This window comes from Orcinus orca, chromosome 19 (assembly GCF_937001465.1).
Source record: "Orcinus orca chromosome 19, mOrcOrc1.1, whole genome shotgun sequence".
Taxonomy (NCBI): Eukaryota; Metazoa; Chordata; class Mammalia; order Artiodactyla; family Delphinidae; genus Orcinus; species Orcinus orca.
In genome coordinates, this window is record NC_064577.1 from 27,924,347 (window position 1) to 27,938,134 (window position 13,788).

A 13,788-nucleotide genomic window follows, 5' to 3' on the forward strand; every position below is an offset into this window, starting at 1 on the left:
CCCTCACGGGTGCCCAATGGGTGGGACAGCAGGTTGCTGGGATTGGAGGGAGACCCCAAGGAGAGGGACAGACCCTTGGCAGAACCCTGACCGGCAGGGGTCGGCAACCGAGGTGTTAAGAGGGTCACCTGGGCACAAGAGTTCAAGAAGAGCTAAGGCTGAACTGCTTTCAGTCCGTAAGCAAATGCTTACTAAGCCCCTACTCCGGGGACCTAGCAAGAGCGGATCCCTGCCCGCTGGGGGGCTCACAGCCTAACTCCTCCTTCCCCAGGTCAGACCCAGGGGCTGAAGTGGACGCGGTGATGGTGGGTTCCATCCCGGATCCAAGCTGGCACACTTCCGCCGGGCCCCTCCCGCCCCCGTCCCTCCGAGTGGCCCTTCTGCTGTCAACAGGGCTCCTCGGGTGCGACCCGGTTCTTACTAACTCCCGGACTTTGGGCAGCTTCCCTCACCCTGCCCGGGTTTCCTCATTTGTGAAATAGACCCCAGCCTCCAGCTCTGCCTAAGCCCTGGATCTGGGGCCCCCAGCAGTTGATTGAGAGCGGCCCCGAAACCATAGGGCTGTGCTGAGGGTGACCCCAGGGGCCTCGATCCGGGTCTGGAGGAGAGCAGGGCGGACGCGGGGCCACCGCCTCCTGGCGGTGCCTGGAGCAGAGGCACTGGGGTCGGGGGGCCGAGGGGCGGGGACGCGGAGTGGCGAATCCCAGGCAGCTCTCTGCTCCTTGCCCCGCCTCTCCGGCCCTGCCCTGAGGAGGGGGGCGGGGGGGAGCGGGCCCCCGAACGCCGCAGACGCCCCACTGTCTCCCACGCACCTGGGGTGGCAGGAGGTGGGGCTGAGGACCGAGCCCCGGGCGCCCGGACGTCACTCTCCAGCGAGGACCCGCCCCTCAGCCCCCAGCCAACCTGGGTCCGCCTGCTGCTCCCCACCCCCGGCCCCGCCCCCGACACCCCTGCAACCTGATCCCCGCCGCCGGGGCAGCCGGCCCGGACCGGTTGTCTCCACTTGTATAGCCGTCTGGGCTGCGGCCTGCCCGGGGCCGCCGAGTCCTGGCCCTTCTCCGCCTTCAGGGCCCGGCCCGGCCAACACCCGGTCCTTCCACTCAGCTTCCCCTCTGGGGACCTTTTTTCCGCCCCCTCCCAGGCTGCGAGCCCCGGACCCGGGCCGATTCCTGCAGCGTTCATCCTTGTATCTCTGGGCCCAGCACAGAGCGGGGGCCAGGGAAGCGGGTCCCTGTTCCCTTGAGAAGAAATCCCCTCTGGGAGGCTCGCTGAGCTCATGAAGCTTGGATGGCTGGGTGTGATGGGGCCCGGGGAGCCCCACTGCCTCCTGCCTGCCTTGCCTCTCGGGCGGGATTCCTCAGACTGGCGCTCCTGACGTTTGGACCCAGATCGTTCTCCGTGGTGTGGGCCGTCCTATGCAGTGTAGGGCAGTGCGCAGCGTCTCTGGCCTCCACCTTCTAGATGCCAGTAGCGTCGCCACCATCCCCCTAGCTGCGACAGCCAAAAATGTCTCCGAACATTGCCCGGTGGCCCCTGGGGGCAAACTCCTGGATTGAGAACCACTCCTCGGGGGTATTGCCGTGGGCGTCCAGCCGAGGCACACAGGGCGCTGGGTCTGGGTCTGGAGCTGGAGGCACAACCCCCCCTCCCCACTCCGCTCCAAGTCCAGGACTCTGACTCTGACGGGCTTCCCCTCCCGGAGCTGGTTTGCAGGAGCCTCAGGCCAGCCTGGAGACTATGACCCCTCAGCCTGACGACATTCAGGCAGCATGTGACCAGCCAGCTCCCCTCACTGTGCAAACCCCTTCTTAGCTCCTCCCCCAGGTGGGTACTAAGCAGGGCCCTGGGGCCGGGGATGCGGGAGACTCAGATGTTTCTGTCACCAACAGTCAGTGTAGTTGGGGCACCAGAAGGGCAGCCTCCGGTTCACAGAGAGGAGCTGGGGGAGGGGCCTTGGTGGGCTGAGGCCACCCACTGAGCCTGGGGGCTGTCAGGATGGAGGGTCAAGGGAGCTTCTCCATCAGCAGGGGCTTAGCTGTGGACCCCAATCCTTGGGGCCAACCAGACATGACAGGGCTCAGCCTCTGTTCTCTTTCCATAGGGGAGGCAAAAAATAGGGCAGCCTCTTACACACGAGCGTGCACACACACACGCATACACATCACACATACACAGACGTACACACCTGGAGGTAGAGGGCAGGGGAATGGGGTTTTTGGAGCACAAAAAACTATAGGTCCCGGCTGGGGAAGATTCAGTTCGGCCCCTGAACCAGGCCCGCTTGGGGCTGGCCCTCACAGCCAGGTCGGGCGGGCGTAGAGAGAGGGTGGGGTACCCGCCCCTCCAGATGCAAAGCAGAATTTTCAAAAGGATCCAATCCCAGCAGGAAGTGGGGAGGTTTTACTAGTCCCTTCTTTCCCCATATTCATATTTTCCAGTATCTGCATAAAGAGACAAAAGACACCATAACAGGTTAAAGAGGAGGGGACGGGTCCCCAGGACCAGGCAGATGAGGGACAAGATTTTTCACTGTCTCCCACCCCCACCTTTCCCTCCTTGCTTCCTTCCTCTCATTCCTTCCTTCTCCACAAAAACAAATGACATATCTTTGGGACCTCCCTGGCGGTCCAGTGGTTAAGGCTCCACCCTTCCAGTGTAGGGGACTCGGGTCCGATCCCTGGTCAGGAAATTAAGATCCCACGTGCCTTGCAGTTCAGCTTAAAAAACAAAAAAAATACGTATTTAAAAACAACTGATCTGAAAGAAAGAAAAGGTGCCCGTAAAGTGAACTCACCCTGTAGCAGCCCCCTTCCCACGGGCCTGTGTGGTCACTGCCCTGCCCTTTGCAGAGGCCGGACGCAGCGATCCTCGGCCACACCTCTCACTCCTCGTCCCCTAAGAAAGATAGGCAGCTCTCACCCCGCCAAGTCTGTCCAGTGCCTTCTCCCCTGGGGAGGTTTTTGAGGCAGCTGAGGATGGGGGCCTGGAGAAAGCAGAGTGTGTTCATTGCATGTAGGGGCGTGGGAATCCCACACCCACCCCACCCCTACCTTGCTAAATAATTGCAATTCTGAGGACTCTGAATGAGATATTCAGGCCGCAGAGTGGCGTGCTCCTGCAGTTTTCAGTTTTTCTGCACGTAGCTCATCCTTATAAAGCATGCCATGTCCCGCAGGGCAGACAGTTCAGACCTGGGAATAACATTTGGCTCGTTCATTTCATTCATTCTTTACTTCTTCATCAATATTTATTAAAGGCTGTTCCCTACCATGATGCTCACTGACATCAGTTTCCACACGGAACTCTGTCGGGCACACAATTTTCCTCGCGCCGCAGATCTGTGACCTCCATCTCTGCGTGTCACTTCAGCCACATGGCAGCTGTCTCTGGGAGTTACCACCCACCGTCTGTGTGATTTCTACAGCTACCTTACCGTATCGAGGAGGTGCTGCTATACCCTTGGGCTGCAAGGACAGAGTCACCCATAAGTGTACCTGTGTTGGGGGTGAGGGCTGACCTGGGAGAGCTTGTCAGATTAGAAAGTGGAGCCCATGACCCCTGGGCAGGGGTAAGTGAGTCTCTCCCTCGGTCAGAATCACAAAGGCCACCAGGGGAGTTTGTGAGTCATCAGAAGGTCCATTCTCCATGGGGACCAATGAGTAGAGAATCTGGTATATTCGTTTGCTACTTTGCCATCTGCCAAGGTACCACAGACTGGGAAACTTAAACGACAGAAGTGCATCATCTCACGTTTCTGGAGGCTGGAAGTCCAAACTCAAGGTGTCGGCAGGGTTGGTTCCTTCTGAATCTGTGAGGGAAGGGTCTGTTCCAGGCTCTCTCCTTGGTGGGCGGATGGCCATCTTCTCCCTGTGTCTCTTCACATCATTTCCTCTGTGCATGTCTATGAGTCCAAATGTCCCCTTTTCATGAGAACTCCTGTCATACTGGATTGGGGATCACCCTCATGATCTCATTTTAACTTGATTACTCCTATAAAGACCCTCTCTCCAAATCATTCTCATTCTGAGGTACTAGGACTTCACCGTATGAATCTGGGTAGGGGGGATGAAACTCTCCCATAACCCCTGGGCTAGTCTTGGGCAAGGTTGAGGTGAGTGGGCAGTCCCCTGGGGTGGCCCCAGGAAAGGACCGCCTTGAGAAGTGCAGTCTTGCAGGCATGGCTGTGGTCGTGTCTCAAGCAGCCCCGTGCAGGCTTCGTTTGATTCCCTCTGGGATGCGATACCCCTGCACGGGGGCTGAGACTCCCTGGCACCACGAGGCTGAGATTTTTTTTTCTCCTCCAGGAAAGCAGGTGGCATTAATAAATAAACGGAGACAATTATCTCCCTTGTCCATAAGCCAAGAATGTTGACCTCCTTGTGCCCCTTCCCAGATAAGGGCTGCAGATCTGGGTCAAGGGAGGACCGGCACTGAGCAACCCCACATGTAAAGTCCCTCTGTTTAGAAAGCATGCCTCCTTGTCTTTCGTGTGTCAATAAAAGGATAGGGAAGGAGCTGCCCCCGCCCCACAGCATCCCAAGTGAGGTGAGAGAGCTGTGATTGGCTATCACAGTGAGCCCACAGTTGCCCCGGAGGAAAGCCATAAAAGCCATGGGCATCTCCCCATCTTGGGTCCAGAGCACCACCATAAGTGTCGGCCACCCCAGGAGTGAGCTCCGCCCACTAGCTCTGATCCCCAAGGCCACCTGGGCAGGTGGTTAAAGAATCCATCTTCCAAGGAACAGAAGCTGCAGGTAACACCCGAACACAGTGGTGTATTCCAACTGGAGGGCACAAAGGACCACAGTCCTCTTGGCCAGTTTCGGACTCACTGAGATTACAAAGGAAGTTCAGCCTTGCCCAGTAGGAGGGAAAGCCCCTACCCTGGCATTCCCGGGGTGCAAGGCGCTGAGGAAGGGTCTTTTCAGATGGCCATCCTGCCCCTGCTGTCCTAGTGGTGACCAGGGGAAAGTTTTCTGGCCACCCTTGGACGGGGCAGCAGGGAAGGGGGACTCCAGGGACAGAGTCAGGACCTCCTGGAGGAATCTTGTTTAGTTTGATGCTGACCTTGGAAGTTCCAGGTTTTCTCTTTCTAAGGATCGTTCTTTACAAACTCTTTCTTCTTCCAAGTTTCAAATCCTGAAATCCTTTCCGCTGCCATAACCTCTTTACCCTCCACCTTCCCTCCCACCCTTTCCTTGGACTTACTTCCCCTCACTGGGGTCTCCCATCTCCCAGTCCCCTCCTTCCTCCAAATCCACCAGGACCCAGTCTTCCAAGCGCCCCTGGGCGAGCTCATCCTGGCAGTACAGTCTGTAAATGAGGGTGCTGCTGGTCACAACCACACCAGTGACCAAAATGTGGTCCGAGCCACCTTACCCTGCACATGTTAGTCTTTTTTTTTTTTTTAATTTATTTTTGGCTGTGTTGGGTCTTCGTTGCTGCACGCGGGCTTTCTCTAGTTGCGCTGAGCGGGGGCTACTCTTCGTTGCGGTGCGCGGCCTTCTTATTGCGGTGGCTTCTCTTGTCACAGAACACAGGCTTTAGCTGCGCGGGCTTCAGTAGTTGTGGCCCTCAGGCTCAGTAGTTGTGGCTCTCGGGGTCTAGAACTCAGGCTCAGTAGTTACGGCACACGGGCTTAGTTGCTCCGCGGCATGTGGGATCTTCCCGGACCAGGGCTCGAACCCGTGTCCCCTGCATTGGCAGGCGGATTCTTAACCCCTGCGCCACCAGGGAAGTCCTGTTAGTCTAATCTTAACACAGCTTTGGGAGAATCTGGGTCACCACAGGCACAGTTATCTTTCTGTTGCTTGTGCAACGCTTTAACAAATATTTCTGATGCTCAGGGATGCAGAGGCATTTGAGTGCGGTGGCATTGAACTCTTTACTAGGACTCTAGGGCCCTCTGTCACTCACCCTAATGCCCCAGACCTCTGGGAACCCAATGGGAATCCTGACACTGTCTGGGGAATGCTGGGGAGCTGCTGATCTCCATTCCCCTGTGCAGGTACCAGAGAGCTCTTTAAGCCACTCCCACTGATTTCATTTCATTCAATAAGTATCTATTGAGTTGGTCACCATGTGTAAGGCACAGTCCTATCCTGTCCTATCCTCTCTGCCACCTCTGAGCACAAGTAGAGTCCCAGGTATCCCACGAATCCTGCACAGTAATTTCCTAAACTTATCTGATTGTAGGCATCTTCTGGGGGGTCTTGTGAAAAATGAAAGATTCAGGAATTCCCTGGTGGTGCAGTGGTCAGGACTTGGTGTTTTCACTGCCGTGGCCCGGGTTCAATCCCTGGTTGGGGAACTAAGATACCACAAGCCGTGGTGAGGCCAAAAAAACACCCCCAAAATAAAAAAGACAGATACCCAGTCCCCAGCCCTGGAGAACCCTGATGCGGGAGGCCTGAGGCGGGCCCGGGATCTGTGTTCACAGCTGGCTGGGAACAGGACAAACATCCTTCTGGAATTTTCAAGGGCTCTGTCCATCCACGTCCCAGAATATCTCCAGGAGGGCAGAGATCCAGTGGGACTGAGAAGGAGGGTGCGGGGCCCTGGGCCGCCTGTCTGTGCTGATCGCTGTGTCGGATCTGTGGCCCCTCCTCCACGCAGGCCACTCGGATTTCTGCCTTGACCTCAGAATCACTTCTACCTTTTAAGGGTAATCTTTTGTGTTTTCCTGACTTTGTTTCCGTGTTTCCCCCTGAACCACAAACTCCTGGAAAGGAGAATTGTTGTATTTTTATCTTCACGTTCCCGTCTTTGGGCCCAGTTCTTGGTACAGCCCAGATCTCCATTAAATAGTTGTCAAATAAATGAATAAATGGTGCCTGGGCATAGAGTGCCCCCTGGTGGAGCCAGAGAGTATGGCAGGATCTTGGATCTTGGCTGGAACAGTCAACCTGGAGGGACGTGTCCTGGCCCTCGGGTTCAGGGCAGCCCGTCCAAGTGTGACGTCACGTGGGGCTGCGGTAGAGGTAGGGGTCCATGGACAAAGTCTGAGGGGAAGGGGTGGGCTGCGCCTTTGAAAGATGTGGCTTTCCTAGGATAGGCAGGGCTGGCCAGACTACACTCTTAATCACTCTCAGCATCTATCTATCCATCCATCCATCCATCCATCCATCCATTCATTTTCAGAGCCACCTTTATGGATCTGACCCTGTGGAAGGACTGGGGATGGGACACCAAATCCCCCAGTCACGTCAAGTCCCCCCGTTTGAGCCCTCTCCTTCTCGGGAGAGTTTTGGTGGTCTAGGGGTTAGAGAGTGGCTCCCTGAATTGAGTTCCCCGGCAGACTTCTGTGCTTCCTCCACCTGCTCCTGGATGTGTCCAGGGTTTGTCTGAAACCTCTTTGCTCCCCCTGCAGCATTCTCTCTTCTCTCTCTCCCTCAGAGCATGACGCCATGCCAGGGCTCCACCCAGACCCGCTGAGTGTGAATCTCCAGGTGCAGTTGGGTAGGGAAAAGGGGGAGGGAGATGGAGGAAGTGCTTAGGCAAGGATGTTTTAAGAAAGCTCCCCAAGGGACTTCCCTGGTGGCGCAGTGGTTCACAATCCGCCTGCCAATGCAGGGGACATGGGTTCAAGCCCTGGTCCGAGAAGATCCCACATGCTTTGGAGCAAGTAAGCCCATGCGCCACAACTACTGAGCTCTCATGACACAACTACCGAAGTCCGCGCACCTAGAGCCTGTGCTCTGCAACAAGAGAAGCCACTGCGATGAGAAACCCACACACCGCAAAGAAGAGAAGCCCCTGCTCGCCAAAACTAGAGAAAGCCCGCGCCACGTACAGCAACGAAGAACCAACGCAGCCAAAAATAAATAAATTGGTTAATTTTTTAAAAAAAGCTTGAGGTATAATTGACATAGAACATTATAAAAAAATAAAAAAAATCTCCCCGAGAGATTCTAATATGCATCCAGGGTTAAGACCCCTGCCAGCTTCTGTGTAAACAAATGTGGTGAGCGGAATTGCGAAGCCGTACCAGGATTATGCCTCTTTCTGCTTCACCCCACCAGGCCCCCGCAGTGCTGTGCTATGTCTCCTACCCTCTCCCCCACGTACATACAAACATGCACTCTGCCCATGACAAGAGCTGAGCCTCCTGTTATCTAGACCTGGAAACCTCAGCAGCGTTTAAGCTTTCATCCTTGAGTCCCTGTGGCCAGAATACATCCTCAGAAAGGGCTTCCTTTCAGCAGGGAGCCTTGGGATGGTGCAGCCCTGAACCCACATCCCTGCAGTGGAGGACATTACCGGTAGGGGAGGGCAGGGGTGTGTGAGAACCACTTCCCTGTCTCTGCTTCCCAACCGGAGGTGAGGCTGCTCCTCCCCCACACCTGCAGCCTCAGCCCCACCCCTCCTCTAGAACAGTCCAAAGGAGGCAGGAATTGGATCAACAGTGTGCCCACATTAATGGGGCAGCTGGACCGTCCCAGGCTGGCCTGAGAGCTGGTGGTCTAGTTGGGCATCTGAGCCCCTCCTGGTCTCACTGGCTGCAAACCAGGAGCCTGAGAGACCCCGGAGCCTGAGCTCTGGCATCTGCCATCCCTCCTGGCCTGCGAGCTGGGCACCGCCCCGTTTCCTTCTCCATCCCTTCCACCCCTTCTGCTTTCATCCCCTCCTTCTCCACCACGGAGGGCCAGCCTGCCTCTCTGAAGGCCCTACATCTTCTTTCTAAGGACTGGAGCCTTCCTCTTGTTCCTGGTCTACTGGCTGGGGGATCTGGAAGGATCAGTGCCACACACCTGGATACCCGGACAGAAGCCTCTCTACTTCCTGACTTGCAGAGACCGGAACAAAGTTACCTGCCCCAGAAAGCCGGCAGTTCTGGCAATCACCGACAGATGGCGACAGGGGCTGCCCATGGCTGGCCAGTTGCGTCTTTGCCGAGGTTCTAAGGAAAGCAACTTCTCTAGTCCCTGCTGCACTGCTTCTTGGCTGACTGACTGGTATTCCCTGGTTCCGGCCACCTTGGGAATTAGAACCAGGCCTGTTGGACCTCCCAGCACTGCCCCATAACCTGCCTGTTCCAAGGCTAGGTTTGGTCATCTGGTCCACCCCAGTTCCACTGCCCCTACTCACTCCCCTCCCCGTCACCCTGAGTCTCCGGGGGCCCTCGTGTGTCCCCTTGGGGCCAACCAGAGATGGGACAGACAAGCAGAGATGGAGCCAGGTGGGCAGACAGGAGTTGAAACACAGAAGGCACTGGAATTCAGAGTGATGGAGCGGATAGGCATGGTTTGGGCGCACGGAGGGTGGAGCCCCGGCCAAGGCAGTAAGTAGATCTTGCCTGCAGCTCTATGGACAAACAGCAACCACACCCCTGCACTTAATTCCTCGCTCCCCAGGGAGAGCGAGGTACGGACACTCATCCCCTCTGTTGAAAGTTTTTTGATGACTTTATCTCTGGCACCTTGACAGCCTCTCCTGTTCCCTTTCAGTTTTGCAGGAAGGAGGCAATCAGCTCTTTGATGTTGAAGCATTTGATCAGGAAGTGGGGGAGGGGCAGATGAGGGGGGGGGGAAACCCAAGGAGAAAGGCAGGCCGGGGTCAAGACGATGGATGGGGTCGGGGTGGGGTAGAGAGAGGACCTTCTGGTTCCCTTCACAACGGGCTTCAACTTTGCTTTTTAAAAATTTAGGTATAACTTACCTTCCATCAAGTTTACTCCTTTTAAATGTATAATTCAATAATTTCTAGTCCATTTACAGAGTTATACAACCATTACCAGAACCCAATTTCAGAACATTTCCTCAAACTTAATATTGACATTATTTTCAGTGAATTTCTCCTTAAAGGCCCAGAATTTATGGGACTTCCCCTTCTGGGAAGGAGAGACGGTACCTTTCTCATAACTTGACACCGGGGTCCCGTTACCAGCCCACACCATGAATTAATATTTTTATAAATCTTGCAGCTGTCTAAAGAATAGTCCAATTTCTTGCTCTGTGTGTGTGTGTGTGTGTGTGTGTGTGTGTGTCGCATATCAAAAGCCTTGATGTGTTAAATGCTGTAATTTTCATTAATCCTTTTTTGGAATCTCTTCTTTGGGTAAAGTACTAAGAGACTCAGAAAACAGAAGTGGGCTAGACCTCTCGGGTCTCAGGGCAGCACAGGAAAACAGAACGATGAAGGGAACACACAGGACTCCGGGCAAGGTGAATCAGCACTTCTGCTCTCTCTTTCCTAACAGGCGGCACGTATAATACTCGACCTGCTGCCTGGGAACACGAATGCAGAGACGGGCTTTTCTATAGTTAGTGCTCCCCTATAATGAAGTGCTGGTAACGCTTGGCCTGCCTGCAGTGGTCCTTTGAAACACACACATTCTACCAGCTTCTGGAAATGTCTGCGAGAAGGTCGCTGTGGTGTGAGACAGATGAGCAGTGGGGTCAGGGTGGTTACAGGGGTGCTGGGGGTGGGGAGGAAGCTTCTGACCTTCCTGAGGCCTTGGGAGCTGGGGTCATCTTCCGCGTGAAACTCACACGTTCAAGCCCAAGGCCAAGCGTGCCCCTCAGGGTCAAATATTAGAAGTGTTTTAATGGACCACCTGCTGTTTCAAGCCCCCCCCCCCCCACTCTTCCTCAGCACAGGGGCAAGGGCCGCCAGGGACAGTTTTGTCTTTGCCTGGGGCGGCCCTTGGGAAGAAGGAGGAAGCAGAAGGTGGTGGTGGTGATGGGGAGGCAGGAGGGGGACGGGTACTCCCTGGCAAGGTCATCAGTTTGGTTCCCGTGGCCTCATCATCCTGTTCACCATTGTGCTCCTGGGTCAGCAGTTTGGGCAGCTTCCACTGCCTTCTCGAAGCCATTCTTTCCCTGTCCTGCCCTGCCCTGTGCAGTCACCACCCTTTGAGTCATGGGTCATGGTCTGGTGGACAGAAGTTTGGGGATTACTATGGACAGACGTGGGTTCTTACAAGTAAGTTATCTCATCTTTCTGGGTTGTGAGGAGTAGAAGTGAACACATGTGCATGACATGTGTTGAGGAAACAGGAGAGTAAGTGATGGACCAGCCCGTTCACATCTCTGATCTCATTTTATGCCTCCCGTGAAGGGGGCAGGGCGAGGAGTAGTGTTCCCATTTCACAGAAGGGGAAACTGACTGAACAGGGATACCCAAAAAGCCGGAATGCAGCTCAGGGCCGGGACACAAAGGCTGGACCCTCCCCACTGTCCTGTCCCCATTGTCACAGTCAGGGGTCCCCCGGAGGCCGGCTCCCCTCACCCACCCCACACTTTCAGTCCTGCTCCCTGGAGAGATCTCAGATTATTACCTGTGATTCAGCAGAGACGCTGGAAGCCAGCGCTGAGAGAAGGCTGCCCCCTTAGACCCCTGTCCCTCTGTGCATCCCTGGGCAGCTGGGAGGGGGCTGTTTGTCCATGGCGCTGCCGGTGCTTTCCCTTCCAGGTGTGCAGACCACTGGCCTCTGCTTGAACCTAGTTTGAGAGGTGACTTAGGTGAAGTGCACGTCTTACATGCTCGGTTGGATGGATTTAACACGCTCGCACCATTTTAAGTTCTATCCCTTTCTTCTCCCTGGGGGTGGAGTTTGGCAAGAGGATGAGAGAGAGACCTCGGTGCCCTGGCCTTCTCTGGATTGATCTCCAGTCCGGTTTCCCTTCCCCAGGACGTGCGGTGGGCATGTGAGCATGGGGCGATGGGGGCCCCGTGTGGTCCCTGTTTTCGTGAGGTCTCACAGTCTTTCCATGAAAAGGAGGGCATGCGGTGACACCTGGGCATAGGTGATCAAATACAGAAAGAGACATTGCAGGGCACGGAGGTGAAGGAGGGGCTCAGAGAGGCCAGAGGAAGGAGGGGGTCTTCTGAGAAGATGGCTGAGTATGGCTGTGAAAGGGTGAGTGGCAGGCATGGCGGAGGCTGAGGATGAAGGCATGGCCTTGGGGAGCCGTCCACGCCCCTGCCGCTGTGGGTGCCCCATCCCTGTGATGACCCTGAGGACCTCATGACCATCTCTTCTGCAGCGGAGCCAGGGGCAGCCCCAGGGGGACGCCACCCCACCCCCCGACCACGGCTGCCCGGTGAGCTCCGCAGGCCCCCGGTGCACCGGCTCTCCATCCCGGCTCCTCCTCGAGGGTGGAGACATTCTCTCCAGGTCCAGGTACCTGTGAGGAAGGACAGGGTCTGCGTAGAGCAGGGGCTCTGTGGACAGGAAACCTGGAGGATCCCTCCAAGGGGGGATCAGTGAGGGGTCTCAGGCCCCTGGCTGGCCCTGCCAGCCCTCTGCTCACCCACAGCTTCCTCTTCCTCTCTGTCTCAACCACTGCACGTCCAGACCCAAGCAGAACAGCATGGTACGGCCGTCACGCTGGCTGTGGATGGTAGCCCTGGGACTGTGGGGTGCCCCGGAACATGGGCTGCTCAAGCCACTTTGGCCCCCAGAGGGTCAGGCCACGCTGGGATAGTTTCCCTAGAGAAGGGCAGGAGGGCGAGGCGTGGGCGGTCCCGGGGAGCCCCCCAGAGAGGCAGGCCAGGCCAGACGGGAGCTTCGGGGTCAGGCCGCGGACGCCGGTCTCACCCAGGCTGTGGCGGAAGGGAAACTAGATGCCCCCAATCCTCCATCGGTCCCTCCCCACTGCCCCGCCCCTGCCTGCTTCTCATCTGGAGTCCATACCTTTGCCCTATGGATCTTGCAGTGATGAAACTCCGAGCGGGTGTGTTCCGCCACCACGCAAGCACGTGGAGAGTAGCAGGTGCTCAGCGGACACGGCGGCCCCCTCCCGCCATCGCCAACTAACCCAGCTGTCAGGCTCCCCTTCTCACCACTGGCCACAGGCACCCGCTTCATCCTGCTTCTCAGCCCAGCCTCTTGGCCACAGTCGACCCACTGCAGCGGGTAAGACACTGTGGGTGAGACACTCCCTCCCTGAAGCCCCCTGGCTTTCCTTCAAGCTCAGGAGGAAGAAGAGGCAGAGCTGACGAGGAGCTGCTGACCTTCCTGGGGCGGCGGCTCTTAGATTGTGCTGCTGCGCGAGGGAGGTTCCGCCGAGCAGCCCCACCCCTCAATCTTTTCTGGCCCCTCCTTACCGTTCTCGGGGCTCAATGCTGCTGCCGCCAGTCTGCCCGGGGAGCCCCCATCCATCACCACGTCACCCTTGCCCGCTGGTCTCTGAGCATGTTCATCCACACGGGGAACAGGACCCCAAGCTTGGTGAGAGGCTCTGTGGTGGCAGGGCCTCCCTCCCCCCACCCCGAGAAAGAGGGTTCAGGCCCGCAGCTGGCAGGTTTCATCTCCCCCCACCTCGTGTGCACTAATGGTCACCAGGGAGCAGTGCGGCAAGTGCCACTTTCTTAATTTTCTGACGTCATGTGGTAAATTTACATCATTCTATTTCTTGCTGAGGGCTCGTGGACAGGTTAGGGCGACCAGGAGGCTGTGGCGGGGATCAATTCCTCTGGCCCTTTCCTCTTTGCCGTAGTTCAAGTGTTTCTCTACCTTTTCTTTCTAAAGACAAGTGCATCCCGTGGACTCTTTGTAAAGCATGTGTCTCCCTAACAAATCCTATTTTCCTATCGCCTTTCATTGGAGGACAGACTTATTCCGTCAGGAAAAAAACTGGCTTTACCATTACCCCATTATACCATTACCCCATATTCAGGTATTTTTATAATTATGATACTATTTACTCCCTCAAATTAGTTATTATTATTATTTTTAAAAATAAATTTATTTATTTCATTTATTTATTTTTGGCTGCATTGGGTCTTCGTTGCTGCACGCGGGCTTTCTCTAGCTGCAGCGAGCGGGGGCTACTCTTCGTTGCG

General features: G+C 56.1%; 1 long non-coding RNA gene across 3 annotated transcripts; it reads right to left on the minus strand.

The window, feature by feature from the left end:
• Positions 1 to 10,651: 10,651 nt before the first annotated feature.
• LOC117203540 (uncharacterized) lies at positions 10,652 to 13,225 on the minus strand. Of its 3 annotated transcripts, XR_004486338.2 has the most exons (4): positions 12,638 to 13,224; positions 12,255 to 12,546; positions 11,279 to 12,128; positions 10,652 to 10,872 (listed from the first exon to the last, which is right to left on the minus strand). It is a non-coding gene; the product is annotated as an uncharacterized LOC117203540 (long non-coding RNA). The 3 variants fall into 3 exon arrangements; XR_004486337.2 differs by having other exon boundaries at positions 11,279 to 12,546; positions 12,638 to 13,225; XR_004486336.2 differs by lacking the exon at positions 12,255 to 12,546 and having other exon boundaries at positions 11,279 to 11,441; positions 12,638 to 13,197.
• Positions 13,226 to 13,788: the final 563 nt, after the last annotated feature.